Raw genomic sequence first — 24,544 nt, forward strand, 5'->3', positions numbered from 1 at the left:
AGTGAGCCCTAGAGATCATCCTGCTGGAATGCCTCCTAGAAGATTCAAATATGTCTTTAATTGTAATTATGTCATAATTATCAATGACTAAAACCTTACTCAAATAATATCTTATTCTTGTCATTTTTAAACTGAAGAAATGAGGTAGCATAAGCACTCATTTCAGTGTCAGTTAATAATTGGATCTAGTCAATGGTAACAGAGACTAGTATTACTAGCAGCTTTGGTGTACAGGTAGGACTCTCCCTTTCCCTCTCTCTCTCTCTCTCTCTCTGTCATACCACACACACACACACACACACACACACACACACACGCACACACAGGCACACAAATTGAAAAGTTAGCCAGGCTTAGATTGGATGGGTGGATCCAGAAAGACATCTCAGTTACCCTCAGGTTCTGTTCCCAAAATCACAAAGTGGCTGCTAGTGCATCAGCCGTCTTCCAGGAAAGAGTTAACTTTGTGGTTCTGAGTTGCTCAAACTGTGCACATCCCTATACTAAACCTGTCTTTATGATCGGACTGGCCCCATTGGCTTCTCCTGGAAATAGAGCTCCTTGTTCTAACTAATGACTGTTCCTGCTGTTTTTTTGCCTTTAACTACACTGTACCAGTTTTTCTAGATAAACTGTACAAACCAAGTAATTTATGCTAAACATCTGCTTTTCTTTGGGGATCTGGAGAGACTATGGAAGTCCTAGAGGCATTGAATGCCTACATGCTCAACCCCTAATGAAAACTCTGGACTCTTAGGTTCAGGCACAGGTGAGTTTCTCTGATAGAAAACACTTTACACATTTTTTTTTCTAGACAAATTAAGCACATCTTGTGCAACTCCCCCCAGAGAGAAATATTGGAACTTTGAGACTGGTTGTTTTCAGACTTGGTCCCACACACCTTTTCCTTTTGCTGATTTTGCATAGTATCATTTTGCTGTAATAAACCATAAGCATGAAAATATAAACTTCTAAATTCTGTGAGTCGTTCTAGCAAATCAAATAATCTGAGGGTACTACGATATTCACATTTTAAACAGTATAAAGGAAAATGCAGGGAGGGACGTGAAATACTTACCTCGAATACCCACACAACATCTGTTTAAGTGTCAATTTGTTCCACCTTTACCTTCATCTGTGCACAATGCACAGGGTTATATTGGTAAGAAAAGGAGAATAAATATTGGGTAGACAAACAACTGTCTTTTTTGCCCACCCAAAAAACAATGTACACATTTTTTCCCACCTACATATAGAAGGAAGATAACCTTCCCTTAAAGGAAGCATTCACAAGGTCTCATACAGTTTCTGCTTAGAGCTCAAGGCCCAGGATCTCTGCGTTACATACAGGTAGGTGAATATCATGTCTAAATGTGGCTTCTGGGACCTATAGACTCAATGCTTTCAGAGGAGAATAAGAAAAACATAGTAGTCAAATGTCACCTAATAGAAATCGCCTGAGGTCTGGCTCCAGCAGTGGAATATGTTCCTTCATTAGCCAGTCTGAGGGTCCCTGAGTGATTTCTTGGATAGGCAATCCCCTATTGATTTTCCTCAGAGGGCCTGGCTCTCAAGATCCAGGAGATCCTGGGAGAATTCTGCTTGCCTAAGATCTCTTGCCATATCTGAGATGAGCACTGAACAGTGTGTCGTTCTTTGGGGCTGTCCAGTATGCGTGGCTCACTTCTTACCATTGCAATTTCAAAGGCCCAGAGATTCCTTTGTAAATTTAAGTGTCATACCTCATTGAGGCAAAGGATTGTGATTTCTTTGACAATATGGTTGCATGAAACATAGATGTTTCTGGTATATTTGTTTTTAATCATTATGATAAGAGGCCATGTGAATGGGTTATTTCTGTCAATGTTACTACATTTCTTAAGTTCCTTATGAAGCTGGTATATCAAGAAAAACAAAAATATTTTCTATCCCTGCCCTTTAGAAGATTACAATCTGTGATGAGATAATACATCAAAAATAAATTACTGAGTCCTACCCAGAGCAATCAGGTAAGAGAAAAAAAAGGCATCCCAATAGAAAAAGAACTCAAACTATCTGTTTGCTGACAATATGATTTATACCTAGAAAACACTGAAGACTCCACCAAAAGGCTCCTTGAGCTGATAAAGAAGACTTCAGTAAAGTTTCAAATACAAAATCAATATACAAAATCTGTAGCATTTCTATACACCAATAATGTTCAGGCTGTAAGCCAAATCAAAGAAACAATCCCACTTAAAATAACCAGGAAAAAAGTAAAATACATAGGAATGCATCTAACCCAAGAGGTAAAAGATCTTTACAAAGTGAACTACAAAACACTACTGAAAGAAATAAGACATGACACAAACAAATGGAAAAACATTCCATGCTCATGGATTGGAAGAATCAATATTATTAAAATAGCCATACTGCCCAATGTAACCGACAGATTCGATGCTATTTCTATCAAACTGCCAACATCATTTTTCAAAGAATTAAATAAAACTATTCTAAAATTCATATGGGGGAGTTTCAAGATAGGCAACTAGATACAGCTGGGAAGTGCCACTCCCACTTAGAGAAACCAGGATTTCAACTAAACCAGTGTAATTTGAACAGATCTTCAGAGAGAAAACACCAAACATGGATGGAGATGCAGAGGCTGAAGCTGAAGAGGGAGGAAGCTGGTAACTCTGTGTGAGGTGCCTGAACACTAGGGCTTGATCCCAGCCCTGAACAGCCCCTGGGGAAAGAATGAGTGTAGGGACCAGGTAACTGACTCTTGACATAAACCTGTGGGATCTTAGCTACAGGGGATGCCACTCCCTCAAAAGACATTTGAGCTTGAAGGAGGATGTCCCCAGAGATTACACGGAGATGGGCTTGAGTAGGCATGGAGCCAGGGACTTTTGTCCACAGGATAGCTCTGATGGAGCCTGGCCATAGACGCTAAACCTCCATGGCTGCCCATCTCCCTCTGAGAGGCTCTGGCCCTAGCTCACCACCAGAACAGGAGAAAGCAGGGCCAAATTACCCACAGGACTCGGGCACATCTGTCATGCAGGCCTGCCTGCCAGCCCCTCCCAGTGCTCCTGGCTGGCTGCCTCACAGGTGTGTGTACACAGTGCAGCCTCTGCTGCCCAGCCTGGGTGTTTGGCTCCACCTCAGTGCATTCCAGCAGCCTGGAAGCCCTTCAGATCTCCCAGTGCACCTGGAACCCAACCCTGAGAGTTCAGAAGAGGAAGCCATGAGCAGATCCTGGTGCCCCAAGGCTGTGACTCATACCTCTAGAGTGCCAAACCAGGATCTGTGCCCAGCACTTGAGTGGAGAAACTCACACTCTCAGAAAACTGAGAGGAGTGAGTTACACAGCTTCATGGACTGGTGTGGGAACTGGGCATGCTTCTCTCCACAGGGCTGTTCTGGTAAGTGTGTAGCCAATCTCTCCCAGCTGAACCACTGTCTGAGGGAGTCCCATGGCCTAAAACACCTAACAACAAAAACAACAAAACATGGGCACAATGTTAGTGATCAGAGGTAGCTCCCCCAAGGCCCAGGAGTGGAAGTGATGGAGGAGTCACCTCTCTCCCCTTCATACCACAAAGCACAGCTGCAAAGATAAGGATACACAAAGGAGCCACATGGCTGAGTAAGAGCCTATTTACTGTCCATTGCTCTCAAGCATCATCTAGTGGATCACAGCCTAACCTATGGCATAAAAAAAAAATTGCTAATTCAGTCTCCTGCAAAACCAAAGGCAAGAATGTAACATCATGCAAAGAAACATTTCTTTGAAAACTTCCAGAAATGAAGCTAACTGACTATACTCAATTTATGCCACAGTTAAAGGAAACAACCCTCCCCTCCACAGAAGAGAAAAAATCAGCACAAGAACTCTGGCAATTCAAAACGCCAGAGTATACCCTTACCTCAAAAATGAGCCCACTAGCTCCTCAGCAGTGGGTTCTTAGTCTGAAATTACTGAAATGACAGACATGGAATTCAGAAACTGGATGGCAAGGAAGCTCAACAAGATCCGGAAGAAAGTTGAAACCCAATCCAAGGAAGGCAAGCAATCCAATAAAACAATTCAAGAGTTGAAAAACAAAATAGTCATTTTAAGAAAGGCCCAAACTAAACTTCTTGAGCTGAAATACTCACTACAAGAATTTCAGAATAAAATCAGAAGTATTAACAGCAGAATAGACCAAGCCACGGAAAGAATCTCAAAGCTCAAAGACCAACCAGAAGCTCAAATCAACTCAAGCAGACAAAGATAAAGAAATTTTTTTTTACAAAATGAACAAAATCTCCAATAAATATGGGATTATATTAAGATACCAATTTTGTGACTCACTAGCATCCTTGAAAAAGAAGGAGAGAGATTAACTTGGAAAATATATTTTAGGATACAGTCCACAGAAAAAAAAAAATCTCCCTAATCTCATAAGAGAGATTGAGGGGTAAATTCAAGAAATATAGAGAACCCCTGCTAGTTACTATACAAGATGACCATCCCCGAGACATATAGTCATCAGATTCACCGAGATCAATGCAAATAAAAACTCTTAAAGGCAGCTAGAGAAGGATCAGCTAATGTACAAAGGGAACCTCATCAGACTGGCAGTGAACGTTTTAGCAGAAATTTTACAAGCCAGAAGACACTGGGGACCTATTTTCAGCATCCTTAAAGAAAAGAAATCCCAAAGAAGAATTTCATACCCTGCCAAACTAAGCTTCATAAGTGAAAGAGAAATAAAATCCTTCCAGGCAAGCAAATGTTAAGGGAAGTTGTTTCCACTAGACCAGGCTTACTAGAGGTCCTCAAGGGACTGTTAAATGTGGAATCAAAAGAAATTTGAAACCTGCTACCACAAATACTCACTTAAGCACATAGTTCACAGACACTATTGAGAAACTACACAACTAAGTCTGCATAACAACCAGCTAAAAACATGATGACAGGATCAATATCTCATTTATTAAAACTAAGTTTGAATTTAAATGAACAAATGGCTTCATGTAAAAGACATAGAGTGGCAAGCTGGATAAAAGAAAAGACCCGACCATCTGCTATCTTCAGAAGATCCATCTCACATGTAATGATCTCAGAGGTTCAAAGTAAGTGTTGAAAAAAAGATCTATCCTCTAAAAGAAAAAAACAAAAAGAGCAGGAGTCACTATTCTTATGTTAGATAAAACAGACTTTAAACCTCTAACAATTAAGAAAACAAAGAAAGGCATTACATAAAAGGGTACAATTCAACAAGAAAACTTAACTATCCTAAATACACATGCACCCAACATTGGACTACCCAATTTCATAAAACAGCTTCTTCTTGATCTACAAAAAGACTTAGCCACACAATGATAGTGGAAGACTTCAGCACCCCACTGACAGCATTAGACAGATTAGTGAGGCAGAAAACTAACAAAGAAACTCTGGACTTTAACATAACACTTGACCAGTTGGATCTAGTAGACATTCACAGAACACTTCACACAACAACCAGAAAATATGCATTCTGTCATACTTCATGACAGAGACACAACCAAAAAAGAAAACTTCAGGCCAATATCTCTGATGAACATAGACACAAAAAATCCTCAAACTGCATCCAGCAGCACGTCAAAGAATTAATACAACACAGTCAAATAGGCTTTATTTCTGGAATGCACGGCTGGTTCTAAATACACAAATCAATAAATGTGATTCACTACTTAAGCAAAATTTAAAGCAAAAAACCTATGATCATATCAGTAGATGCACAAAAAGCTTTCTATGAAATCCAATATCCCTGCAAAATAGAAACTCACAACAGGCTAGGCATTGAATTAACATACCTAAAAATAATAGGAATAATCTACGACAAACCTACAGCCAACATCATACTGAATGGGCAAAAGCTGGAAGCATTCCCCTTGAAATTGGAACAAGACAAGGATGCCCACTCTCACCACTCCTGCTTAACATAGGACTGGAAGTCACAGCCAGAGCAATCAGGCGAAATAAATAAATAATATGATTCTATACCCTGAAAACCCTAAAGACCCTGCCAAAAGGCTCCTAGAACTGATAAACGACTTTAATAAAGGAAATAAATCAATGTACAAAAATCAGTAGCATTTCTATACCAACAATATCAAGGCTGAGAGTGAAATCAAGAACATAATCCCACTTACAGTAGCCACAAGGGAAATGAAATACCTAGGAATATAGCTAATCAAAGAAGTGAAAGATTTCTCAAAGGAAGACTACAAAACACTGCTGAAACAAATCAGACAAGACACAAAAAAGTGGAAAAACGTTCCATGTTCATGGATTGAAAGAATCAATATTGTTAAAATGCCCATACTTCCCAAAGCAATTTACAAATTCAATGCTACGCTTATCAAATTGCCAGTGTCATTCTTCACAGAATTAGGAAAAAATTATTCTAAAATTCATGTGAAACTGAAAAGAGCCTGAATAGCCAAAGCAATCCTAAGCAAAAAGAACAAAGCTGGAGGCATCACACTACCTAACTTTAAATTATACTATAAAGCTACAGAAACCAAAACAGCATGGTAATAGTACAAAAACAGACACATAGCCAATAGAACAGAATAGAAAACAGACACATAGCCAATGGAACAGAATAGAAAACTCAGGAATAAGGCTGCAGACCTACGACCATCTGATCTTCAACAAGACCAAGAAAAACAAGCAATGGGGAGAGAACTCCCTATTCAATAAATGGTAACTGGCTAGCTATATGAAGAAGATCAAAGCTGGACGCCTACCTTTCACCATACCATATACAAAAATTAACTCAAAGTGGATGAAAGATTTAAATGTAAGACCTCAAACTATAAACCTCCTAGAAGACAACCTAGGAATTTTTCTTCTTGACATTGACTTTGACAAAAAAACTTTGGCTAAATCCCCAAAAGCAATTGCAATAAAAACAAAATACACAAATGGGATCTAATTATACTAAAGTGCTTCTGCACAGCAAAAGAAACCATCATCAGAGTAAACAGCCTACAGAATAAGAGAAAATGTTCACAAGCTATGCATCTAAGGTTTAATATCTGGAATCTATACATAATTTAACCAATTCAAGAAGCTAAAAATCAAATAACCTTATTAAAAACTGGGCAAAAGACATAAAAAGACACTTTTCAAACAAGACATACAGGCAGCCAACAAACATTTGGGAAAATGATAAACATTACTAATCATCAGAGAATGCAAATCAAAACCACAGTGATATGCCATCTAACAGCAGTCAGAATGGATACTATTAAAAGATCAAAAAACAACAGATGCTGGTGAGGCTGAGGAGAAATCAGGACGCTGTTGGTAAGAATGTAAATTAGTCCAGTCACTGTGGAAAGCAGTCTGAAGACTTCTGGACTTAAAACATGACTGCCATTCAAGCCAGAATTTAATTACTGTGTATATATCCCAAAGAAAATAAGTCATTTGACCAAAAGGATACATGCTTATCTTTTTGAACTTGTATGTTCATTGAAGCACTATCCACAGTAGCAAAGACCTGGAATCAACCAAAATGCCTACCAATGGTGGAATGGATAAAGAAAATGTGGTATATATCCACCATGGAATATTGTACAGCCATAAAAATAATGAAATAATGTCCTTTGCAGCAATATAATGTGACTGGAGGCAATTATCCTAAGTAAATTAACACAGGAACAGAAAACTAAATGCCACATGTTCTTTCTTTTAAGTGGGAGCTAAACATTGGGTACACAGGGACATAAAGTTGGTAATAATAGACACTGGGACTACCAGAGTGGGGAGAGAGGGAAGGAGATACGTGTTGAAATGCTAACTGTTAGGTACTATGCTCACTACCTGGGTAATAGAATCATTGTATCTCAAACCTCAGCATCATGTAATATACCCATGTAACAGATCTGCACTTGTATCCACTGAGTCTAATGTCAAGTTAGAATTTAACAAATAATTAAATAAAACAGTCAAAAAATTAAAAGTAGCATAATTAAATAAAACAGTCAAAAAATAAAAAGTAGCTTATTTTTATATAGCAATAGGTGCTATAGGATTATTCAGTAAATGTGGAGACTCCCTGCTGTAGTAATCTTGAAAGTCTTGTGAAGATGAATCTTAAGAGGTACTGCAGTGAAGGATAGACATTTAAAGCTAAAGCAAATAGCTAAAGGAGAAGAGGAAAAGGCCTACCAAACAGATGTAATAGCACTGGTATAGGATGAAGTAGAGCAGGAAGGCAAGGTTTTTCATTCATGAAAAAAAGAAGCATAATAAGATATGGACCTATGCATTAGTCTCAAATATGCCTGTGTCCAGAAAATAAATACAAAATTGATAAAATTTAAGGTATACACTATCCTAGATGAACACGTGTCTACACCGGAACTGCTATTTTTCAATCAAGAGTATGAATTCTTGGGGAGTTCTGGGACACTGAGGGAGGATAGTAGTGAGCTGGGTAAGTAGCCTACACATTTGACAAAACAGGTGGTGTATTAGTCAGGGTTCTCTAGAGGGACAGAACTAATAGGATAGAGGAGTTTATTAAGGAGTTTTGACTCACGCAATCTCAAGGTGAGGTCTCACAATAGGCCATCTGCAAGCTGAGGAGAAAGGAAGCCCATCTGAGTCCCAAAACCTCAAAAGTACGGAAGCCCACAGTGCAGCCTTCAGTCTGTGGTTGAGAGTCCAAGAGTCCCAAAGCTGATTAACTTGGAGTCCGATGTTCAAGGGCAGGAAACATGCAACAGGGAGAAAGATGGAGGCTGAGAAACTAAGCTAGTCTAGTCTCTCCGGTTTCTTCTGTCTGCTTTTATTCTGGCCACACTGGCAACTGATTAGGTGGTGCCCACCCAGATTGAGGGTGCGTTTGCCTGCCCCAGTCCACTGACTAAAATGTTAATCTCCTCTAGCAACACCCTCACAGACACACCCAGGAACAATACTTCACATCCTTCAATCCAATCAAATTGACATTATTAATCTTCATAGGTGGTAATGGAGAATAGAAGTGATCTGGCTGATATCTGTGGCTGCTACAGTAAGATCTAATAGCATGGGATAAATTGCATTGCAAGGCAGCCTACTTTTATGAACAGCACTGTTAATGTTAAGTATTTGGAAAGATTCATTGACATTTCTGGGACTGTTGCTATTACATTCATTCCCCACAGCTTACCCCCAGTCTTTCTTTCAGGTTCTCTCTCTTTCTGTCTCCCCACCTACTTAATTCTTCCTTTCCTTCTAGGAGCTGGCCTTCCTCTGTTTCATCCCCGTATTGCTAGGTACCAAATTGGGATACTCTTTTTTTACAAGTGTAGTTTTTAACCTAAATCAGTGTCCCTTTCATTACTAATCTGTGTGATTTGCTTAAATAGAAAGAGATTTATTAGAGTCTTAGAGAGCTGAAAGAATATCCAAGAAGGACAGTAACAACAGAAGTTAAGAAAAAGCTCAATCATATTTAATTATCTTCAAATGAGAGCCCCAACACTATTTTTTATTGTGCTAGGCACTAAGGATTTTAAGAGTTATATGTTAGGACTTCCACTAGACCAGAATACAAGGCATCAAACCCACCGAACCTGTGCTACATGCTTTATAAGAAGCCAACATCCCTCGATATAGTTGCTTCCTCTCATTCATTGCTTGCTTCCTTCCTCTGATTTGATGTAGTTATAACTACTTAGAGGAACCACAGCTGTGTGGGAGTCCATCTGCAAAGGAATCTGAAAATGGTAATTATCTATGTATGTATGTATGTGCTCATCTATGTATCTATTAATAATTTGTTCATTTCTTTTTAGTTTACCAGATTTTTTTTAAAGAAAATTGTATTAGAAAGTAGTTGAAATGAGTATTGACTCAATTTATAGTACTCTCAAAACATCTCATTCTAATTTGTTTGAAGTGATTATTTAATCCTGAAAAATCTTTGAAAAAATTGTATGAACACATATTTAAAGTGTTTCCAACAGCAAAAATAACCAAATAATTTGATGAATCATGATATCTACGAAAGAACATTAAGCATCTCATTTAGTAGCCCTAGGTAATATTTAACACATTTTATACATACATTAGCTGCCTTTAGATAGTTTTACAAACATAATATAGTTTGTTAAAATCTAGCATTATATGGAATAATAAAATGCATTTCATTTTTCTGCTAACAGTTGCCTAAATAGAGGTTTAACATTTGGTGCAAGGGATGAATTTACTAAATCACCCTTCTGGGAGAGGGGTCCCAGAAGATGCGTAAAGTTTGTTTGCCATCACGCAAAGTTAGGCTCTTTCTGGACTTTCAGGATGTAGAAGTAGCAAAAGTTAAAAATAGCATTCACAAAGAGTGGATAAAAAAGACCACAAATGTAAAAAATATCAGTGTAATTATCTTTAATGCAGGATTAAAGATAATGAAGTTAACTAAAGAGACTTGGTCTGAAACTTATTCAGATAAAACAGAATTCCAAAAGAGAATTACATGGGCCCTAAAGTAATTTATTTATTTTTTAATGGTGTGTAAAATGTCTTACAATTGTTTTTCATGGGTACTTTTCTTTTACTATCCTCAGGACACATAGGATGAAAATTAAGTAATTTAAAATTTCAATGAACATATGTACCATGGTATTCACTTTGTTTTTTCCTATCCAAACTAAAATGAAAACATTCCAGGTCATTTTATTTTCAGAATCAACCCTCAAAACAGCAAAGTTCTAACAAATGATTGAAATAATTGCTCAATTATTAAAACAAATGACAGTTGCAAATTTTTACTAAAAATGAATATTCATAATCACCAAAATAAAGAATGAGGATGCTACAGATAATCATTTCGATCAGAGTGCAGGTGTCAGATTCCCAGGTGAAGGGGATTAGGCCATATAGTATAAACCTGGCTATGGCCAAATGGAGCCAATAGGTATGGGTTCTGTCTTTTTAATTTATTTTTTGACTTTTATATAATTGAAGAAAATATTATATATCCAAGAAAATACATGCTTTCTATTTCTTTCTGCCAAAGGTATCTTCAGCCTAGTCTTTGATTCATTACAATATTTTCTCTCGATATCTCAAAAAATAATGTAACATTATTTTATTTTGCCACGTGGAAATCCAAAATCCAATTATAACTTTGTGTTCTCAGAAATGAGCTGTGCTTCAATACCAAATATTTTAGGCTTGTTTAAAAGAACAATAAAAGGAGAAGAAAAACAAGAACAGGAAAAAGGCCATAAAGGGACAGAAGGAGGATAGTAGTCCTATCAGTGGTAAATCAGAAGGGAGGTCTTCACTTCTCCCTTTCTCCCAGTCTCAATCTGTGCATCTATCTGGATTTGTATTGGTCTTTATCTTCTACCCTCTTTCATTTTCAGGTATGTGTCACATTTTTCCCAAATCGAATGTTCAGCCTTTCACAGGGAACAATGGGGAGGCATCTTTTGCCATCTCTTTCATTATCATGGATTTTGCTTCATAGGTCATCCACTACCTTATCTGGGACTCCAAATTTCCCACTCTATTTCTTTCCTGTCCAAAGTAAACATCTCTACATTTCTATGAGCTCAGAAAACAAATGAAGACACATAACAATTTTTATTTAATCTTTACATACCTGCAACCTACTACAGCTGCATCATTGTTCTTCACTTCAATGTTCCAAATAGTATTTTCCTCTTCCCATTTCACATTTCTATTCCCACTCTTAAAACTCGTGGTAGTTTAGAAAAAGGAGGTGGTCCACAGTGTTAAGATTCCTAGGATGGTGAATAGAGACAAGCCATTTTTAAAAGGCGTTTCAATTTCTCTTAAATAATAATTGGTGACATTTAGAAGTGTAGGTTTATTAGAGTGGGAGTTATTTTTAATAAATTCTGGGTTATAACTTTTTAAAACTTTATCACAGCTGATGACTTGCAGAAACAAGATAAAATAATAAAATTTCCAAAAATTTCAATATGGCTTTTTATACTAACAATAAAACACTTTATTTGCTGCTAAAATAGTACAAGTAAATAAGGAAAATAGAGAAACTGATGTCATTTAATAATTATTTCAATATGAATAGAATAAAACATAATGAGGAACACATGTTTGCTTGGTGCTAATGATACAACGTTTTGCAGTTTTATAGATAAAGCAGAATGTGTAATTTGAACCAGATGTTGAAATACTTTAGGATTAGTATCCAAGGGCAAATATTTCAGAAAATATTGGAAAGGTAAACCACATATTTGCTACTGGGAGTCCTTTATGTATGTGTCTTTAGATTGCACTTTACTTGGTTTCTCAAAATGAAATTGCGATCTGTTCTCCATACTCTATATTTTTAAAAAATCCCGCAGAAGCAGTTCAGCAAAGTGGTTAAGAGCTCAGGTTCTGTGTCACATTTTTGGCTTAATCATTTCCTGGCTACGGGACCTCAGGAAACTTAACTTTTCTGAGCCTCAGATTCCTCATTTGTAAAATGAGAATGATAACATTAAAACAACCTCATAGGACCAATGTGTTGTTTAGGTTAAGACAATGCCTGTAAAGTATTTTCAGTGGAACACAGTAAGCACTCAATATAAAGTAGTTAGCACCATTGTCATTGTTATTATCACTACTATTTTTCATTTTAATACCAATAAAACTAACACTTTTCAAAAAAACACTTTTCAAAATTATTAACTGTTAATCTGAGCATCCTTTCAGTCTCACTAACAGTGTCAATTGTTTGCATCCTGAGAAGTGTATGAAATAGGTTCTTTTAAGTTGCATAGCACAGAATCACATTCAGTTTTTCTCAGGTGATGGGAACATATTTTAACAATATATTGGTAAATAAGGAAATATAAGAGCAGGCCTTAGAAGCCACTTCGGGCCTGAAATGTCAATTTCTTACAGGACCTCATACAATCCCAGCTCTATTGGTCTGGATGTGCTGAATCAGAAGTATCTCTACTGGTCACTTCTGCTAAAACAGGTGTTGCCTGGGCTCCATGGAAATACTTCTAGCTATTTCATGTTCAGCTGCTACTGCAGAGCCTGCTGCACCTGCACTGACTCTAATGTCAAGGTGACCGATTTCAACTCAAACTCCCCTGGAAAAGAATGCATTGATGAGTTAACCGACACAATCCAGCATGGTGTGTCGCTGGTATGTGTGGTTCTCCCCTCGATCCCCTTAGACTGCTGGGCAGTAATCCCTTGTAAATCAACTGCATAGCCAATGCAAAGGGAACAGAACTTGGCAAGATCAAGATAGACCCGGTTTTTATGTTGAGGCTCCTCGAAGGGACTAATGCAACTGGCAGATGCCTTGCATAGCAGTCCAATATGGAAAGCACATTAGGTGGCAAAGCAAGACTTTTTAACTCATTGGTCTCCCTATTAATTCATTTGGAATTTCAAAATACAGAATTTGCATTCGTTATTGATTTCTCATGGGAATGCATTCTGACTAGTCTTTTCATACCACCCTTTTTGGGGAGCTGCTTTCCCCATTTCACCACAGGAGGGCAATAGTCAGTCTGGGAAGCTGTTTTGTACAACACAACCCTGTCCTCTCACCAGGCCTGACAGGGAAGGGCCATCAGAGTCCATTCCCCAAAGACAGTGACTTAGCCTAAGCTATTCATGGTTCAATCCCTAGGAATTTGAAGTTGAGACTGAAAAAAGAAAAGTCTGCTCCAGGGAGCAACATGTCAACTCGGGATTCATCAGCGGCCATGTTTTGTTGTTGTTGTTGTTGTTTTGCTATGTGGTCAGAAAAATTGGAATCAGCTGATCTTTGAGAAAGAGAAAATTGAAACAGACACAAAGAGAGGCATAAAACCTCCTAGTTCCTGTCTCCAGGCAATTCCAGAGAACTAAATTTATGCCTACCCTTCAATTCTATGAGATCTAGCATCATTGTAATAAATATTCCATATTTCTTAAGCTAGTGCCTGTGAGTACTTGCAACTTGAAACTGAGTCTAAATAACCAGTACAAAGGTAAACTAATTTTTTCTCCCAAGGATGTGAATTAGGCACTAAAATAACATAAATTTTATACTAAAATTCCAAAATAAATTTTGTAACTATTCTGCAGTATTGAAAGAGGGACAAAAAAACTTGGATGATTAAATTCTGGGAATAGTACAGTTTTGATGACCTCAGCTATTAAATTATTTTAAAGGTTTTTATTTGTTTGTCTCATCCTTATTATTGAAATTTTAAATTCTTAACATATTTGACATGTAGTAGAGAAAATAAATATTCAATTATCTTGGGATCTTCAATTCAAATAAATAGTAATTTCATAGTTAGAAATATAGATGAAAATGAAGACAAGAGGTGATGAAGGTTTGCTGTAAATCCAGGAGATATGTATGTGTGTGTGTACGTGTGTGTGTATGTTTATGTGTGTATATGTGTATGTGTGTGTATCTAAAGAATATCTGAAGATGAGTGTATTATGACTAAACTCAAACTCTGATATAAATTTGTTTTCTTGTCATTCATCTTTTTCTCTAAGATAGTACACCCACCCACCCACACACACACACACACACGCAAACACAACTATTTTTAAATTTTCTGTAATTAAGGTCGCGTACGTATATATTCCCATCATTCCAGGGCGCCGGCATGGAGCTGACCAGGTGGGTGATACTTGTGTTTCTAATGATTACAATCTGGCCTCAGTCATTCTAAAATCACATTCCTAAAGCCATTTCAGGCTTCTGCTAATAGTTGGCTTTGAATATTAGGGGCTTAATTGGAAGCAACTGATTCTGGCCAGATAGATCCTGATGAGGCTTGAAGAACTCCTGAACAGATTTACATTTCTGAGGGTTCTTTTTCCCAAGAATTGTCCTTTTCCTTTGTATGATTCATCTGTTGCATGGATGTATGGTTATCCCTCATCCACGCTCTTTTCTCAAATCTACCAGTCATTATCGCTATATAACAAATGTGCCCGAATTTGGTGGCCTGAAAAAAAACCCACCATTTGGTTATGTTAATTGCTCCTGTGGATCAGAAATTCAGACAGTGTCCAACAAAAATGGCTGGTCTCTGGTCTATGATTTTGGTGCCTCTTTCACTTCCTTGTCTGGTGCCTGATTTAATCTGCCTCAGCTGGGACTGTAAGCTGGATACCCTCACAGGGCCTCCCTAGGTAGTTTAGGTTTCTCTTAGCATGGCAGCTGGATTCTGAGATACCCAAGAGGAAGCACCTGGAAAGTGATTGTTCTAGGAGAACAAGGTAAAAGCTGCATGGAAATTTTATGTCCCAGCCTTGGAAGTTAAATAGCATCACTTCCTCACTGAATTTATAGAGCAGGGGATATAGACCCCACTCTCAACGGAAGGAATGTCATAGAATTTGCAGCCATCTTAAATCCAATCAACTAATGGCTGACAGAAGAAGCCAAATCAGAATCTAAGTATACATTATTGGTAAAACTAGATTGGAAAATACAGCAGGGGTATTTTGCTTATCCATCTCTTATTGAGTTTGCCTACCTAGATGCAGATAAAATTTCAAAACAGCAGCTTCTTCCTCATCTTTCCACCCTGTTGTAAGAGACGATAGATCCCAAAATATTTATTACACTGGAAGAGGAAAAACAGAAGAATTTACTCTGCATGAAGGCAGTCAAGGGAGAAAAGAGAGCTTTGAATCACCAGCTGATTATGTGGACAAATTAGATACTCCTTCCTTCGTCCTCCTGCAGAGTAGTGAGTCGGGGGCGGACAGCAGAATAATGAGAAGCGTCCTGAACAAGATACCCAAGAAAGTATAAATGTTGGTGCATTTTTCTTCCTCTGCAAAGGTAACACATTGAGGACAAATTTTTTCCCTAATGATTCCCTGCCTCACTCCCTCATAATCTCTAAGCAATATATATGTTTCTCAAACCTAAAGATATAAAACCACATGGTGTAAAAGCTTTGTGCGAAATCATTGGAGATAGAGGGAAATAGCCTGCCTTGCTTAGGTCTCAAAATTAAATAGAAAAATAATCAGAGATTTTTACATAACCAGGATATTAGTTTTGTTGCTTAATGTCAGTTTTATGTGTTTAACAAAATGCAGACTAGATATCATATGCATTATTAAATAGCTCCTACTATGGAAATGTGATAGTCAATATTATAATTATCCAGGATTGTAATCTTGAAATAGAAATGCTTAACAATATATTTGTTTTCTCTATTGTTTTCCATGTAGAGCTTACCATGCAGTATTTCTTCTTCATAATACTTAATACAAGTTTAATGAATGAATTATGCTATAATTACTTATTTACTGTGTGACATCCTTCTAGGAGTCATAGATGGTGTTAATGGCTCCAATACTTCACAATCCCTCTGATTAAAGCTATTGCCTTGAGACTTTGCATTTTCTTCCACAAAAGAGGACATTTCTCTATTCCCTGATTTGGGGTTTGGTCATCTAACTAACTTGCTTTGACCAATGGAATAAAGCAGAACTTACGGAGAGCTAGTTCCAAGTCAAGAATCTAAGAGACTTTGTGTAAAATGCAGTTCTACATGAGCTGATGCCATCATCATGAGAAAGACACACCTAGTCTAGCCTATTAGTCTGTGGAAGAGAATGAAAAACACGTGAAACAGAACTTTCCCATCTAAATGAAACCTGCGAAATCCAACCAACAGCGGAGCCCACATGTCTGGCATTACTCCTGTGTTTGCAGTTAGCTGCTTGTGCATTTGGAAATACCAACAGGGACTCACTTTAGGCTGCATTTGGCTGGGGCAGCTTACCTGGTATTATGGTCTGAATGTATTCCCTAAACTTCGTGTGTTGGAAACATAATCCCCAATGCAAATGTTGGGAGGATGGGTCTTTGGGGAGGTATTTGGGTCATGAGGGTTCTGTCCTCGTGAATGGATTAATGTCGTTATGAAAGGACTCAATGGAGGGAGTTTGCCCCTCTCTCTTTTGCCCTTCCATGCCTTCTACCTCTTTTACTTGTCGAGGATACAGCATTCCTCTTCTTCAGAGGATGCAGGAACAAGGCACAAACTTGGAAGCAGAGATTAGGCCCTTGCTAGATCTGAACCTGCTGGTGCCTTGATCATGGGTTCCAGCCTCCACTAAAAATACATTTCTGTTCTCTATAAATTACCCAGTCTAAAGTATTTTGTTATAACAACACAAAGTAAGACATCTGGTACGTCTCTCCTCTACAGCCCATCCATCTTCCTTTTGGGAGGCTAACACAGACATGTTCTACTCATAGTGATTGCAGAAATCCTAAAAAGCAAATAGAAATGCATGAGGGTGCTGACTTCAGCAGCACGTACACTAAAATTGAAATGATACGGAGATTAGCATAGCCTCTGTGCAAGGATGACACACAAATTCATGAAGCATTGCAGATTTCTGTAACACAAAGGATAAATGCTTAAGGAGATGGATACCCCATTTCCCATGATGTGATTATTATACATTGCCTGCCTCTATCAACATATCTCACATACCTCATGAGATATTTAAACATCTATTATATATCCACAAAAATTTAAAATGAAATATTTTTTATAAAATGTATGAGGGCCTTTGAAGCCTAGGCTTTGAACAGACATACCTTAATTTCTGCCTCATTCTATTAACCAAAACACGTCATATAAGGAGCTATATTCTGCCTTTATCAGAGAAACCCTGAAGTCATATGACAAAGGGCTCAGCTAGAGAGACAGGTGAAAAATCAGGTTTATTAATAAAAATTCATTTCTAGCCTTTCCCATATCCACCTGGATTAAGAAATAGAATATTACTAGGACCTTAAAAGTCACTCTGATGTCCTCACTCAGTTATTATCTCTAGCCTTCCTCCTCCGTGTTAACAATTATCTTGACTCCTGTCTACATAGATCAGTTTTGCTAACTTTTATAAAATGGAATCAAAAAATCTATATTTATCTGTGTTAGGACTCATTATTTTAATAACATTTTGTGAGATTCATGTGTATTGTTATAGGTAGCCCTAGTAAGTTAATTTTCATTGCGATTTAGTGTTATATTTTAGGAATATGCCACAATTTGTTTATTATCAGTCATCTACTATTGATGGATATTTAGGCTATTTTCAATTTGGAGATATTACAAATAATGCTGCTGCAAACACTTGGCAAGCAATATAAGCTTCTCTTTTGCCTGTATACTAACAGTGGGTTTGCTACAGGCTAAAAGACTTCTGATTGCTCCACATTCTCTCTGACACTTAGAATTGTTAGTATTTATTTTATTTTAGTTACTTTTTTTCTTTTTTTGTTTTAGACGGAGTCTCGCTCTGTCACCCAGGCAGGAGTGCAGTGGCACGATCTCCGCTCACTGCAATCTCCGCCTCCTGGTTCAAGCAATTCTCCTGCCTCAGCCTCCCAAGTAGCTGGGATTACAGGCATGCACCACCACGCCTGGCTAATTTTTGTATTTTTAGTAGAGACAGGTTTGGCTAGGCTGGTCTCGAACTCCTGACCTCAGGTGATCCGCCTGCCTCAGCCTCCGAAAGTGCTAGGATTACAAGCATGAGCCACCCCTCCCAGCCTATTTTATTTTATTATTTTTTTAGAGACAAGGTCTTGCTCTGTCACCCAGGCTGGAGTACAGTGGTGCGATCATGGCTCACTGCAGCCTCGACCTCCCAGGCTGAAGTGATAGTCCTACTTCAGGCTCCCAAGTAGTTGGGACTACAGGTGTGTGCCACCATGCCTGGCCAGTATTTTAAATTTTAGTCATTTTGGTGGATATTCATGGAGTTTCTTATATTATGTATAATCTTTGTGCTTTTATAAGTGGTATAACTTTTAAACATAATTTTAGTTATTTATTGCTGGTATATAGAAGTATAATTAATATTGATCTTGAGTTCGCTGACCTTGCTAAATATACTTATTAATTTTAAGTTCATATGTAGATTCATTTACATATTTTACCTACACAGTTGTGTCACTTACAAATAATGAGCTTTCTACTTCCTTTTCATTTTTATGCCTTTTGTTTCTTTATTGCACTGGCTAGAACTTCTAATATAATGTTGAATATGATGTTGAAAGTAAACAGTAACAGAAGATATTCTCATTCATTTCCAAGCTCTCAGTGAAAAAAATATTTTATTATTTTCCCAGTAACTGTAATAATTGATGTAGTTTTTTGGTAGCTGTCCTTTATTGCTTAATCCCATTCTTCTACTTAGCATGTAAGCTATATATTCTTTAAATCTCCATTTGGGATTGTCCCAATGATTTCAGTGTGTTTTTTGCCCTGTTAAAATCTAATATTATTAATACTATTACCACTTCTGAGAAAACATAAAGACTGTATTACTTTAATTTCATTTTTTCCTCCCACCTTTTGTGCTATTATTACTATGTGATGTATGTATTGCCAAAATGCTTCTTTTGTCATTGCCTTATACATCCAATATCCATTTCCATTTACCCCTATGTTTACATTTGAATTGCTCTCAGCCTTTCAGCTGCTGCTTTTAAGTAAGCAAATGACTAGGGGCAGGGGAAGTAGTAGCAAATGTCTACAGATAGTTTCTCCTTGAGAACTTGGACTTTGCTACTCTGTGGGATTGTGTTCTAATTTCTTGCTGCCTTGGTAGATCTCTAATCTCTACCAGTAGCTACAATTTTATGTGTTTTTGTATTTTGTCTATTTTCTGTTTGTTTTTATGGGAAATTTTTCCAAAACAAGGTCATCTAGTACTTCTGGAAATACAAAATTCCAAAATGTGTCTCACTGCCTAAGATTCCAAAAAGTGAGGACTTCCATTTCTAGCCACACTGCAGACTAGATACTAAACTCCTGCTGAAATTGACAGATAATCCTGTGTGTGTGTGTGTATTTGTAAAAATGTATATATACATTTGTATGTATACAGCATACTTATATGACGCTCATCTGGCAGGAAATCTTCTAATGTCCAGTAGTGTTCAGTAAAAGAGGAATCTCAAATACATGGGTGTAAAAGTCAACCAGCCTTCAACTGAATTCATTTGTCGGGTTAAATATACTAGAACTTTTACGCTCTTGGCTTTGTGGTTGTGGCCTTTGGAGAGTGACCAGGTTAGCGACCTACAATAACGTGGCATAGAGTATAAATATAATACAATAGAATAAAAATATGAGACTGCATTGAATGAGGATTACTTCTGATGTTTGTGAAAATTTTTGTTTATTTGATTGCCAAGTAAAACGAATTTCTTGTTTTGTGTTGGGGTCAAATATTAGACCATAATAACTGTATATAACTAGAAACAGCTACCTGTATATAACCAGGAGAAAACTATGACAATGTTCAAGTAGCACTGTTTGCATTAAGAAAAAATGAACACATTCAAATATCTACAAACAGAAGAATGATAAATAAATTGTGTTATATCCAGAAAATTGAATACGAGTTAGAAGGAGAACCAGTGAATAATGGCTAAATGGAACAATATGATCAAATCTTAGAGACAATTAATTTAAAAAGCCTGTATTTGAAGAATATTTATAGTATGATTTCATTTATATGCATTCAAAAACATGCAAAACTGAATGTTTTGAATGTTTTTGTTTCAAGAATAGAATGTTTTAAGAATAGAAACACATGCAGTAAAAATTTTGAAATTCTATAGAATGATAAACACAAATTTTAGAAGGCTCAAAAGACCTACATTTTTGGTGTCTCTGCTCACCAGTAAATAGTCTCCTGACACAACTGCGTAATGTGATCCTGAAAATTCAAAATGCCTCACAGCTTGGTTTACTATTGCCCAAGTCTTAAATTCACCCAATGCAGTTGAAATTTTTATGTATTACTTTATTCTTTAATGGCCAGCTGTTATCTATCTCTTCGTGTTTCTGGTTAATTAATTAATTAATTAAAAAAATAAAAATAAATAAAACAAGATATAAGGGTTTATAAATCCCAGTATATAAAAATCTTTCTTTCTACTTAATGGAACATAGTTGTTCCAATAAACACTAGGCATAGAGGGGAAATCAAAATTAAGTTTAGAAGACGCAAATCAAAAAGGAGAGTCACATCAAACAAGTGCCTTATTGTACTCCCTTTTCTTCTTGTAAATCTAGGAAAAGGCAATTGTTTTATGAATGCCATCTATTCTTTGAGAGAGCCAATAGTGTGTATTGGTAATATTGTTTCCATGTAGAAGTGATAAAATCAGATACCATGGTTATCCCTGATAGGGAGAATTATGCCATTTGAGTTTAAGTTCACAGGTCATGGGCTCCGGGTCATAGCCCTGAACAACTAGCATATTAGCAAGGGTGAAATCAAGATTTTTCCTTTTCTGTCTAACCTCCATCCTGCATATAATCTCATGCTCTTTCTCTTTGGCAAATGTTGTTTCTGTGAACCAAATTTTTCTCCAAAAACTGCTTTATGAGTACACAATTGCTACCAGGTAGAGCCAGATCATGAACCCAGACAGTCAGAATAAATAGTGTGGTAATCACTATATCATGCAAAAATAGATTTTTTTTCAGGGGACATTTTACTTGAAATTTCACTTCTTCCTTATCTAACGAAAGAAATAGCAGAGATTGTGTTTCAAAGCACTTTGATGTCATATGGATTTATTAGGCATAAAACAGCTTTTAAAAGGAAATTATTAAAATGATGAGTCAGCTTCAAAAATCTAAGTGTTTTGGTTAAACTGAGTGCAATTACTCATATTTGATAATTCTTTATAAATGCTAGACTCCATATCTCATTTTTCTTCCAACTCTTCAAATTTTATGTTCATCCAACAGCTGTATTCAAGGTAAATTTGCCAAATGTGGATCATTTTCTATGCTGCTGGGTACCAGTTGCTAGGAATGATGCTTCATTGTTTTTCTCTTCAATGGCATCATTAAAACTCTAGTCAGTTAATCATCAAAGGAATTACACAAACAACTTTTTCAATTGCACCAAACATAACAAAGCTTGTCAAATTTATTTTTATACACAATTTCCATGACAATAATGAAGCAAACACCAACGTCTGTCAGGCATCACAGTTTCTGCGTCAGTTTTATATTTATCCATCCTAAACTTGTCAAAATATCATGACCATCCCTATGCAAATTTATTTGCTTGAGATTTTGCGTGTACTTTTACCAAAAAAAAAGGATGCTTGAACAATATGCATGTCTTTGAACGCTCAAACCTAAATGATAACTAAATGTTACCGGGAATAGAAGTCTGTGTTTTACATTTTTATGGGTATGTAGTGGGTATTTTTTACTTCATGTGAAATCTCTTTTAAAATACTCTCATATATTGTCATTAATACAGTCTTATAAATCATCCATTGCCAATTAAATTATGAGACATTTCTCTGATTCTGTATCCTATGATATTAGAGGAGAAAAGGAAAAGAAGGATTAAGTGAATTTCCTGCACCTTTTTTTTTCTTTCCACGAGGCCCCAGAATGTGATCAGTACTTATGATCAACAATAGATTCCAAATTGAAAATGAAAGAATACATCAAACCGGGATCTGAGAAGGTGAAAGGAAGTCCTCAGCTTAGACAGCATCCAAGCCCACATTCTAATTTGGTAACTAAATTGAAGGTATTTGAATATAATAAGGGTTTGTCAACTAATTGGCCCACAGACAAACAACATTGATCTTGGTAAATTGATGCAATTTCTCTGTATTTGTGTTCCAAAAGATTATCTCTTGGTTTTTCATTCCAATATGAATTAACTCTTCAGTGCATAGATCGGCTATTTTCAACAGCATACTCAATAAAGTTTTGTTTCTTTTTACGTTCCTCATCAAGTTAAGTATATTATACTAGTAGAGTTTAACATAAAGCATACTTCTGTATTTTTCTCTTGCCTTAGACAGCATTAAAATTTTAAAATATTCGAGGTAAAAGCCTCTTCTCTGAAATAATAAAATCACATTTTCAAGCACATAACAGAGTGAAAAACAATTTCCTCCATGTTATTCAAAACAGTGTGATAACAAATCTTAATATTATAACTAATGTGCCATAATCAAAATAAATCACAAAATAACAGTGATTAAAGCTAAAATGAAATATAATACCAGAAATTCATACTGGAAATTAACTGCTTTGTCCTGTCTTAAGAAGGTTTTAACAATAACTAGCAGTACAAGTTCTAATGCTTTAACAATTGGGTTAAATTTGCCATTGGCAAATGCTCAGAAAATATATGATGCTCCATCCTAAATAAATACTAATGTGTTTGTTCTTTTTCGATCTTTTTGGTATTAATATTTTCTATTGTAATGCATTATTTATGCATAAACAATAATACACTTAAGTTACTAAGAAAATAATATGAAGCATAACATCAAGCCCATCACTCAGCCTTCAAACAAGACCATTTCCAATAACTTGCATCTCCCATTGTGCCATTGTCCTATCCCACCCCACCTTGTGTCTTTTTTAAAAGATAACTTCTATTCTGCATTCTGTGTTTACCAATTTCTTGCTCTAGTTTTATCATGTGCCTAAAGAGTATATTGAAGAATGTTGGGATAGTTTTTAAATTTTATAGTTAGATATAATAGTGTGGTCTTCCAGGACTTGCTAGTTTGTCTTGATGCTTCCAAAGGTTCATCCCTGATGTCATGTTTAGCTATAGGTCATTATTTTTACGGCTGCATATATTCCATTGTGTGAATGCATTCCAACTTATTTATTCATTTCTCTATCAATGTGCTTTTGAATCATTTCCAGTTTTAGGAGGATATTTCTTCCCGCTCCCCTTCTTTCTCTCTTTATTCACACAAACATTGCTTCTATGCTCTCTAGGGTGTATGCACACCCTGTTCATTAAATATGTGTTTCTTCTTTATACTGGGCACACAGCTAGACTACATTTTGCAAATCTCCTTGGAATAGCCATGTGACTGAGTTGTAGCCAATGACTTTGAGTCAAAGTCTGATACATCTGAGATACAGCTTTCAAGTCATGTGTTTGCCCTTTCAATGACCAGCAGAACATCATCTCTTTCATTTGTCTCTTTCCCCTCCACCAGCAGAAAATAAGAGGCTCAGAATATATATTGGAGGCACAATGTGCAAATAACCGGGGCCTCTGAATGTTCACATCGAAAAAGTCTTTCATGGCAAGTGATACATATTTGGACTATTATATGAATGAGAAATAAGGTTTTATATTATAGATCCCATTTATACATTTTGTAATGTAGTTGATAAGACTATTAGTATTCCTCTAACTTAGTGGTTCAATGAGTAGAATTTTTCTTTCCCTTAAAGGAACACTTGACATTATTTGTCACATATGGGACCACAGTGAGGTAAGGTACAATCCGAGAGAACATTAGATTCTGTGCCCTAAGCACCTCACTCATAATTATAAGGGCTTGCTACTGGCATCTAGTGAGTAGAAACCAGGATGCTGCTAAACATCCTAAAATGCAGTCCCCCACAGCAAAGAATTACCTTACCCAGAATATCAACAGTGCCAAGGTTGAGAAAACCTGCGCTAATTAATATACAAGCAGATAACAAATGAGAACTTAATGAGCGGTAGTTA

General features: G+C 36.7%; 1 non-coding gene across 1 annotated transcript; it reads left to right on the top strand.

The window, feature by feature from the left end:
* Nucleotides 1-17,287: 17,287 nt before the first annotated feature.
* Nucleotides 17,288-17,391, top strand: LOC129034335 (U6 spliceosomal RNA). Its single transcript, XR_008501838.1, has one exon. It is a non-coding gene; the product is annotated as a U6 spliceosomal RNA (small nuclear RNA).
* Nucleotides 17,392-24,544: the final 7,153 nt, after the last annotated feature.

This window comes from Pongo pygmaeus, chromosome 2 (genome assembly GCF_028885625.2).
Source record: "Pongo pygmaeus isolate AG05252 chromosome 2, NHGRI_mPonPyg2-v2.0_pri, whole genome shotgun sequence".
Taxonomy (NCBI): domain Eukaryota; kingdom Metazoa; phylum Chordata; class Mammalia; order Primates; family Hominidae; genus Pongo; species Pongo pygmaeus.